Below are 8881 nucleotides of genomic sequence, written 5' to 3'. Positions count from 1 at the left end.
CAGGTTTTACAGTTAATTTAGCTTTACGTAATCTATCTTAAACCATGGCAACATCGCGCAGATGCTCTTCCCATGTATCGCTGTATATAAAGATATCGTCGATATAAGTCTCTACATGCTGCATCCCTTGCATCAATGTTCGCATTAACCTTAAACCTTACTCTTTTTATCATATCTGTAAACTCCGATTCCTCCAGGATCCTGATATTAAAATTCCTTTTTCCTGTTCCCCATTTATTTATAATTTTTATATTTATTTCTATGTTCATCAATTTATGGTCAGAATTTTTAAGGTCGGTTGGTTTTGTCGTTTTTATACATGTTATTTTCATATTTAGTCACATAGAACTTGTCTAGTATACTGACCTGTTTGTCCTTGTACTCGTATGTAAACTGTGTTTTTAGCATATTTAATTTTCTATATATGTCGACTAATTTATATTTTGTTAGAACGTTTTCCATCTCATGTTTAGCAGCTTTATCACTGGGTGTTATCTCTATTGTTATGTCTACGCTATATCCCACCTAGTTAAAAAGCCTGCCTATTATTAAGTTTTCCATTGAATAGTTGTTTAAGTACTTATTCAGGAGGGGCCCCGAGTGGCCGAGTGGTCTAAAGCGCTCTCCGTTACGGATCACTGCCATCTCACCTCTGTCTGCGTGGGTTCGAGTCTCGGATTCGGCTAATGTAGGTATGTGAGAAAGTTTGCCAGTAGCTTCTCGTGGGTCGGTGGTTCTTTCCGGGGTTTTCCCGGGTTCTTCCTCCACCATTAATACTGGCCGCCATGTATAGCCAATCGCGTGCTGAAAAATGGCGTTAAGCCCTACAACAACAACAACAACAACAACAACTTATTCAGGTTTTCTATTAAAACAAAATTCTTATCTCTATTAGATGGGAGTAATATATTTGTAAAAAATAATATTTTTCAACCATTATATGAATCATTCTCCCCGTAAACACTTCCCCTTCTTCATTCTTCTCCCAAACTATACCTATCCTATTTCTAATTATCAATGCAAATCCCCCTTATATCATCTTTAACATAACTATTGGTTATCCCAATTGAGTTTCATTTCTTTCCTATCTTGTATTTCTCCTGTTAATGTATTTTGTCTCTCCTGTATGAAGATTATGCCATAATTATCTTCTTGTATACTTATGTCTGCTTTCTCCTTATCAAACCCGGCTATTTTTACTAAGGCAACACGGAAGTTTAATTATTCCATTCTCCTCTCATGCGTGGTTAACGCATCTCTTGAAAGGAATCATCTACACTTTATATAGTTGTTATTAGTTTCTGACTTATGGTGTTTTAATTTATTTTAGACTAAGTATTATTTAGGTTAAGTCATATGCTTAAATTTAAGTTTGGATGCTCTGGGCTCTTTCTGGTCATGGTCACCAGATGTTTCACTTGAAAGGTTATTAATGTGTTGTGGGTCTGAGTTATTTCATTGTCTTTTTCTTCGTCCTGTTCCAAACTTGTGTCCATCTCATTTTCAAGGTCAGTGCCCATGTCTGTGTCTGGATCCGTGTCCGTTTGTTTGTTGTCCGTTTGGGGTTCTTCCCCCGTTTTCTTCTCTTTACCTACTGCAGGTACTTTTCAGGCGTCCATGCTATCTGGGAAATCTGGTTCTCGCCTGATGTAAAATTCATCCCCAAATAAGGGCTCGATCATGAAACTGTATTTTATGTTTTCTTTGTCCTTGGTTTGGCAATAGGTGTCGACGTCAAAGGTGATGGGTCATTTCCCTGCAGGGAAATTGGTTGTTACATATGTTGCACTGAATGTTAGTTTTTTTCCCCTTAGTATTGCTTTTCTCTAGATTTGTGGCACCTGTACCGAGCTCTTGCACCTCTTTTTGGATTGCATTTTCTCGCTTTTGAGCATTTTGGGGACCTTGAGGTATGCCTCGTTTGATTTATTCTAAGATCTTGCTAATTTCTTTTTGCATCCCTACAATCTCTCCCTCTTCTAGGTTTATGATTTTATTTGCAGCTTTGGTTGCGTAAGTTATGCCTGTGGCGCTGCAGCTAACAGTTGATTTTTGCAATCTTTCGCGGCGTGACCGAACTGTTTACAGCAGGGTAAGAGTCTTTACATTTGACAGCCCTGTGGAAACCGATCACGTAAAAGTACGTTGGGATTTTTTCGGCCTCCTTCTTCAAGACTGTGACATTCCGGACCCAGGATTTAACATTTTGAAAGCCCATACCGTTGCCATATTGCTTTTCTGATGCATTTTAATTTCTTTTATATCTTGTATTTGATCTCATTAGTGTCAATCCAGACGGAGCCCTGAGACTCTCTTACATATGGGGGTGCTACTGTTACCATGGATTTAATGCATTTAACTTCCAACTCCTGGAAATCCAGAAGTGGATTGTCATAATTCTTTGCGTATATGGTGTATTTGTCCCCCCTCCCATTTTACAGCCCGTCAATTGCATTTACATATATCCCCTTCACTTTCAATGCATCAAAATTTCTGATTTCCTCGGGCATGTAGTGGTATCACCAAAATGAATAATTTGGCACCCCGAGGGGTGATAGGCTACAAGCATTTGGTGATCCCAAATCCCTTCTATCTGAGTTTTGAAGTAAGAAGCAAGCTTAGTTACACTTGGATGAATTGTGTTAGTCCCAATCTGATCCATTGCCTTGGTGTGTGTAGTTCTCAAATTCAAAAGGAATTTGAAAAGCTTAGTAGTATCCATGTTGATATTTCTGATCTCCATCGAGGACCTAAAACTATACTAAATTCAAACAAAATGCAAAATTAAAAATTAAAAACTTGGCTAAGTAAACCTGAAAGGTTCTAAACAGTTGCAATCCTGCACACACCAGTCTACATGAAATGAAAAATTCAAAGAAAAAGGAAAAAATAAGGAAAATTTGTATGTTTAAGTTAGTACAAGTCGACAGGTGTGGAGATGTACTACACTCAACCACTATCAGTGTAGATAATGTATGCAAATGTACACATAATTACCACGACTCTTCACTAGATCGGTATGCAATTTCGCGCTGTTTGCTTTGTAAGTGCCATAACAAATGAAGACTTTACTTATCTTTACACCAACCATGTTGAAACATATTTCTGTATTTTTAAAACTGCATAAGCAATTTAAGCCAAACTTTATTTTTTAAAACTTGTATCACTTTATTTCTTAAAAAGTTGTATGTTTGGTGGTGGTGGGGGGCTTTGATATTCTTTCAAACCAGATTTATTTTATTTTACGTAGAGATAGTTTTGTTTTGCAACTAATATAACATATGTAACAAGCTCTTGTTGTTTATAAATGATATTTAGATTGTCTTTTAAAGCTAGTTGCGTCCCAGAATTTTAATTTTATAAGATCACACCTGCCCTCCATTAAATGGCTGATCCCCGAGCTCAATGCAACATGTACAAAAATCTCTGAACCTAGTTTTACATGCAAATGGCTTTTATTTTCTTACTTTTATTTGAATATGAGCTTAGTGAGCCATCTCAGGCCCACTTGGTCCTCTTATACTTGAATTTGTTAAAAGTATGTTTCATTAGTCATTATGAAAATCACTTAATTTTTTAAAGGAGACAATCCTTGATTAACAGCCATCATTCAAGATTTGTGACCAGTTCGAAATATTTTCTTTTCATATTTTCATGTCAACAAGAGGGCAGTATATGGGATTTACTTTGTCCATCTGTGTGTCCATCTTTCTGTCTTCTTTGTCCATGCTATAACTCCTATACTGCTTCACTTGTTGTCATTGAACTTGTTGCACTATGGGTGGACTTTGGATGAGCATGGGTTGTGCACCAAAGACTTTCCAGGGTTTATTGAGAACCAAATAAATAATGGTTAAAATTGTGTCTTAACTGTAATCACAATACCTCCTCTCCTATTGCCATCAAACTGGACTAAAGGATGGATGTGTGTTGATTACCAGAGTGATGTTGTTGTGATCTAGTTTCCAAGACATATTATACTTGCTTTAAAAATTAATTCAACTTTTCTGTCTAGACTGTAACTCCTATCTGATGAACATATTTACATAACACTTGCACTGTTTGTGCATATTGGAATGAATATATACACAAAAACGGAATGTCTGTATCCTTTAGCTAGATTGAAACCGTAGTAGGTGTGTATTAAGTGAAAACACTGAACACAACGTGTGTCAATGAATGTTTATGATAATAAAGTATGATAGTCTTTATACACGCTCAGCAACAAAATTAATACAACAACCAAATGGAAACAAAAAACACGAACACTCTAACAAGACTTAAAACCAGATACCATGTTTATCGCATTACACGCTGGGTTAGAGTTCCTGCAGAGATATAATTACACAGGATCATTATGCATAAACAAGATACTGACACTAAAGCTGGAGCTAGGCACGCCCTTAAATTATAACAAATTCACCTTCTGATATGATATGTTATATGATACTGTTGTTATCATATATAAAGATTGTAGGGTTGTTCCACCCGCCTTCTGAACTCAACGGTTCCTTGGAATTCCATTAACATCAATATGAAATGCCGATATCTTTCGAATATCAAGGTACACCACATTCGTGCATATTCCTATGGTAATGCCTTCCCAATGTGATGACTGATTCTCCTTGTCCTTGCCTTACCACCCAACATTCACTGCTGTTGCCAACTATATCGCTCTGTTGCCAGCAATGATGCATTGTTGCCATTATGTCAACAATGAGGCCCTTTTGCCACTTATATTTCCCTTTTTCCGACACTGATGCCCTGTTGTCAGCCCTCGGATGCTTATATTTCAAACGAAATTGGGTCACTATAGCTTATTGTTCAGGACCTGTTTTAAACTTGCAGGAAAAGTGTGTCAATCCTTCCCATTTGACCTGCATTTTTAAGACTGAATGTCCATGGCAAACAGCATGACATGTATCAAAGTGAGACTAATCCACCTCTTGCTTCACACAACCTCACTTCAGAGCTGACCCCAATGTATCATGCATCATGAGGCCTAAGTTGGTCTGATTCACTTACTTGTGTGTGGCTATCATGCATATTGAACTGGTTTATATTAAAAGGCATACATCCTGTCCAGACTTCATGAGTCCAGCATCTCTCAAAATGTCAACTGATGTGAAATGATGTATAATATGTTATACGATAATATGTTTCCTATTGTTATATTAACTTAGCATTACTACTTCAATTCCTGATGAAGTTTTTGCCAAGGACAAGGCACGCTTACTGATCCGACGTTTTGCATTTCATTTCTGTAAGAAGCATTATGCTCTTGTTCCCTTACTGAAAAATGTGTTAAATGTAACTCATCGATATCAAGTTTTATACACCCACTTTTGAAAGTGCTTCATATGGACATAAATGTTCACGTTACTTATAATTTTGTTTTCCCTTTTTTCTGTCCCATTCAAGATGTCAACCAATTGTAAAACTGCGATAGTGTTCAATGTAAACAGGAGGTGAAGTTTAGACACATGTAGTGATTTCATTGTTTAGAAACAGAGCATGGTTTCAAGTAATATGGTTACATGACACCTCAATCTAAAGTTCTATATGCTAATAACAGATAGACTAAGAGATGCTTTGACGTTCATTTCTATGGTAATAAAAATCTTTCTACTGATGTCGCCAATATGATGAAATATTGATGAATTACCAAGCTGGACTGAATCAGATCTTAATTTTGTCAAAGATAATAGCTAGAAAAGTATGTATGTATGCAAATATACATTGGAGTCTGAATCACCGAAATGAAGTTGGAAATTGCTAACATTGAATCAAAATTACCAAAACAATGTTATTAAACGCTTAAACAGTCTGAATCACCTGAACCAACTTTAGCAGTATATCAGTGGAGTTAGAACTATCAAAACATAATCGAAATGGATTTATAGAAATGCATACTTAGTGTCTGAATCATTGAAGACCAAACATGGAGTCGGAAATCACCAAAACAGATACTGATGTGAGAAAGCCTGCCAGTAGCTTCTCGTGGGTCGGTGGTTCTTTCCGGGGTTTTCCGGGTTCTTCCTCCACCATTAATACTGGCCGCCATGTATAGCCTATCGTGCTGAAAAATGGCGTTAAACCCCACAACAACAACAACCAAAACAGATACTGAATTCAGCAGATCTGAATTTAAATCATTAAAAAAGTGTCTGGATCACCAGAACAGGCTACAGAAAAACCTAACTGCATTTTGTATGTTACAGAATATGAGCCTTAAGTCATCAAGAGAGATTATGACACAGTGAGGGGCCAATTAGTCAATACTGGACGCTCATTGCGAAATGATGGTCCACTAAAGTCTAACTCTTGCCAACGAGGAGGCCGCCCCACGTGAAGTGCCACACGTGATGAAGATTTAGAAGCATCATTCTAAATATTAACAAATTACAAAATGAAAAAAGGTCAAAATGATAAAAGAAGCAGTGTACAATACCCTAAGATTGATGACTGTCCAAACTACAGTTTACAGAATGTGTTATGATGCAGAAAAACACACACACACATTTACAACTTACGTGGAGTGAAATAAATATGGCATCCTCAGATACTAGTTTGTACACATTTCTATTTAAAGGCCATCTACCTAATAACTAAACATTATTATCAAATATACAAAATGCACAATCATCATGGTTAATAAATACAAAATTACCGTGTTCAGACATAAATGGTATGATGGGAAAAAGAACATGTATACATTTAGTCTTACACACATACATATAAACTGCAGATATATCATTTTGTAGTTGGATATATCCCTTCATACGCAATTAAATAAATATAACATCCTCTTGTTTCAGTTTATGTACACACTTCTATTTCAAGTTCATATACCTAATGAATACACACTTCTATCAAATAAACCCAGCATGCAATCATCATGGTTAATAAATACAGAAGGAAACGTGTTAATAACATTTATACAAGTACCACTACAGATCTATCATGCTGTAGTTTGATCTTTCCTTTTATACGCAAATCAAATAAATATAGCAACCTCTGGTTTTAGTTTATAGTAATAATAATAATAATAATAATAATAATAATAAAAATAATAATAATGAGGACTTTGTATAGCACCTAAACTTGATAAGCTGTGAGTGCTTTACAACATTAGATAACACATGGAAACATATATAATGATACGGTTACGAAAAGAAATACCCTGAAATTACAAAACAAAAACATGCTGAAAATCATTATGGTAAGGAAACATTGTTTTTAAGTCTGTTTAGATGAGTTTTAAAGGAGACCAGAAACCAATCAAAATAGAGATAATAATAAAAGCACTATAGTAGAAAACCTGATTCTGAAGTATCATCTGCGACCGTAATGCCAATTTTTAAATATTGGCATATCTTATAGGAGCTGAATTTCCGTGACCTCGTATGCAAAGGTTCCGCGCCTATTCGGTTACTTTCGGGGTGTGACGTCATATTAGCGACTCCAGCATCCCAACTGATAATTGCCAGAGTAAAAGACAATGCCGTTTTGCGTTGCTTACGGGTGGAATAGCATATTAAGAAAAGCCTATGGATAATAATTTTTTTCCTTTCCAAAGATAAAAGCATAAGGAAAGTATGGATACATTATTACAAGCGAGTCGATTTCAAAGCAACACTATACAGCACTCTGTGATCATTACATTTCTAAAGGAATGTTACGATAACAATCTTGACAACAACGACAGCTCCAGGATACGCAAATGCTAAGCCTAGACTAAATGTTGTCGCTATTCCTGACATAATGTTGGATATTTCAAATCCTGGGAAAAGTGATAAACGTGTTAGATACGAAAATAGGCAGTAATGTTAAACAAAAATTAAAAATTAAATTTTTTTCTCTCACTCTATTCCTGTTAAACGTAGTATGTATAAACGGTAATCTGTAATGATTGGAACTGACATAAAACTATCCCTTGGGATGTTTAACTAGCAGCGACTAAAATGAAAGAGATCAGTTATAAAATCAAAGTTTCAATTTAACTGGCTGACAATAGAAATTGGGGGGAGGCTACTGCTGACCCCACCCCTTGCCCCAATGTGCGAACGCCCATGGGACGCGCCATTTCTCCCTGTGATACGCCTTATTATCCCCCAGGACAAGACCCTTGTACCTTATTCTGGTCAGCTGTGGCTAAACTGTATAAGAGCTAAAGGTTAGACTTGAGTACACAAGCATAATTCCAGTGTGACTGATTAACAGTTAATCCTTATCAATATATTTATCTTGTTAAAAGGACTGCCCTTCGGACATACTTCAAAGATACCATTTTCTACAATATGTATATGTAAACATCAGCATTGATTGGCAAATAGACAATGCCCTATTTTATTACAACTTACGATGCCTATGACTTCATTTTAACACTCAAAATCGGTTTTTCCCACGTTTAAATCCCACCTTATTTCCTTAGGTTTAAGTCTTAAGGCGTGTAACACTGTTTACGGAATAAAATATTTATTCTGAATTAGTTCTTTGAGGACACATATACTGCATGGCTTATTTTCTTTTATTTTTTCTTTTAATTTAATCATGGTTTTAAACCTTACATAAACGGTAGAGGAATGTCAGGCATTAACTGGCTGAGTTTGTTTGGTGGAAATGGAGATTGATTTTGTTTGGAGGAAAAAAGTAGGCAACAGTGATTATTCTTGGGATTTAAGCTAACTGGTGACAATTTTTTTTATAATGTTTTTATTACTACAAATCTGTTGTAGCGTTTTAAAAAATCTGAAATTTACGTGAATAATGTTTAATGTTAACATGATATTGACTGAAAAACCTCGTCTGATATTTATTATTTCATTACTACAGTATTCACAAGTGATAAAATAGAATACGGCATGTGTGGATTTAATAC

The sequence above is a fragment of the Sinohyriopsis cumingii genome, unplaced genomic scaffold, assembly GCF_028554795.1.
Source record: "Sinohyriopsis cumingii isolate HCF-2022 unplaced genomic scaffold, ASM2855479v2 utg002581l, whole genome shotgun sequence".
In the NCBI taxonomy this organism is placed as follows: domain Eukaryota; kingdom Metazoa; phylum Mollusca; class Bivalvia; order Unionida; family Unionidae; genus Sinohyriopsis; species Sinohyriopsis cumingii.
The sequence above is the reverse complement of the archived record's forward strand: the minus strand, read 5'-3'. Positions refer to the sequence as shown.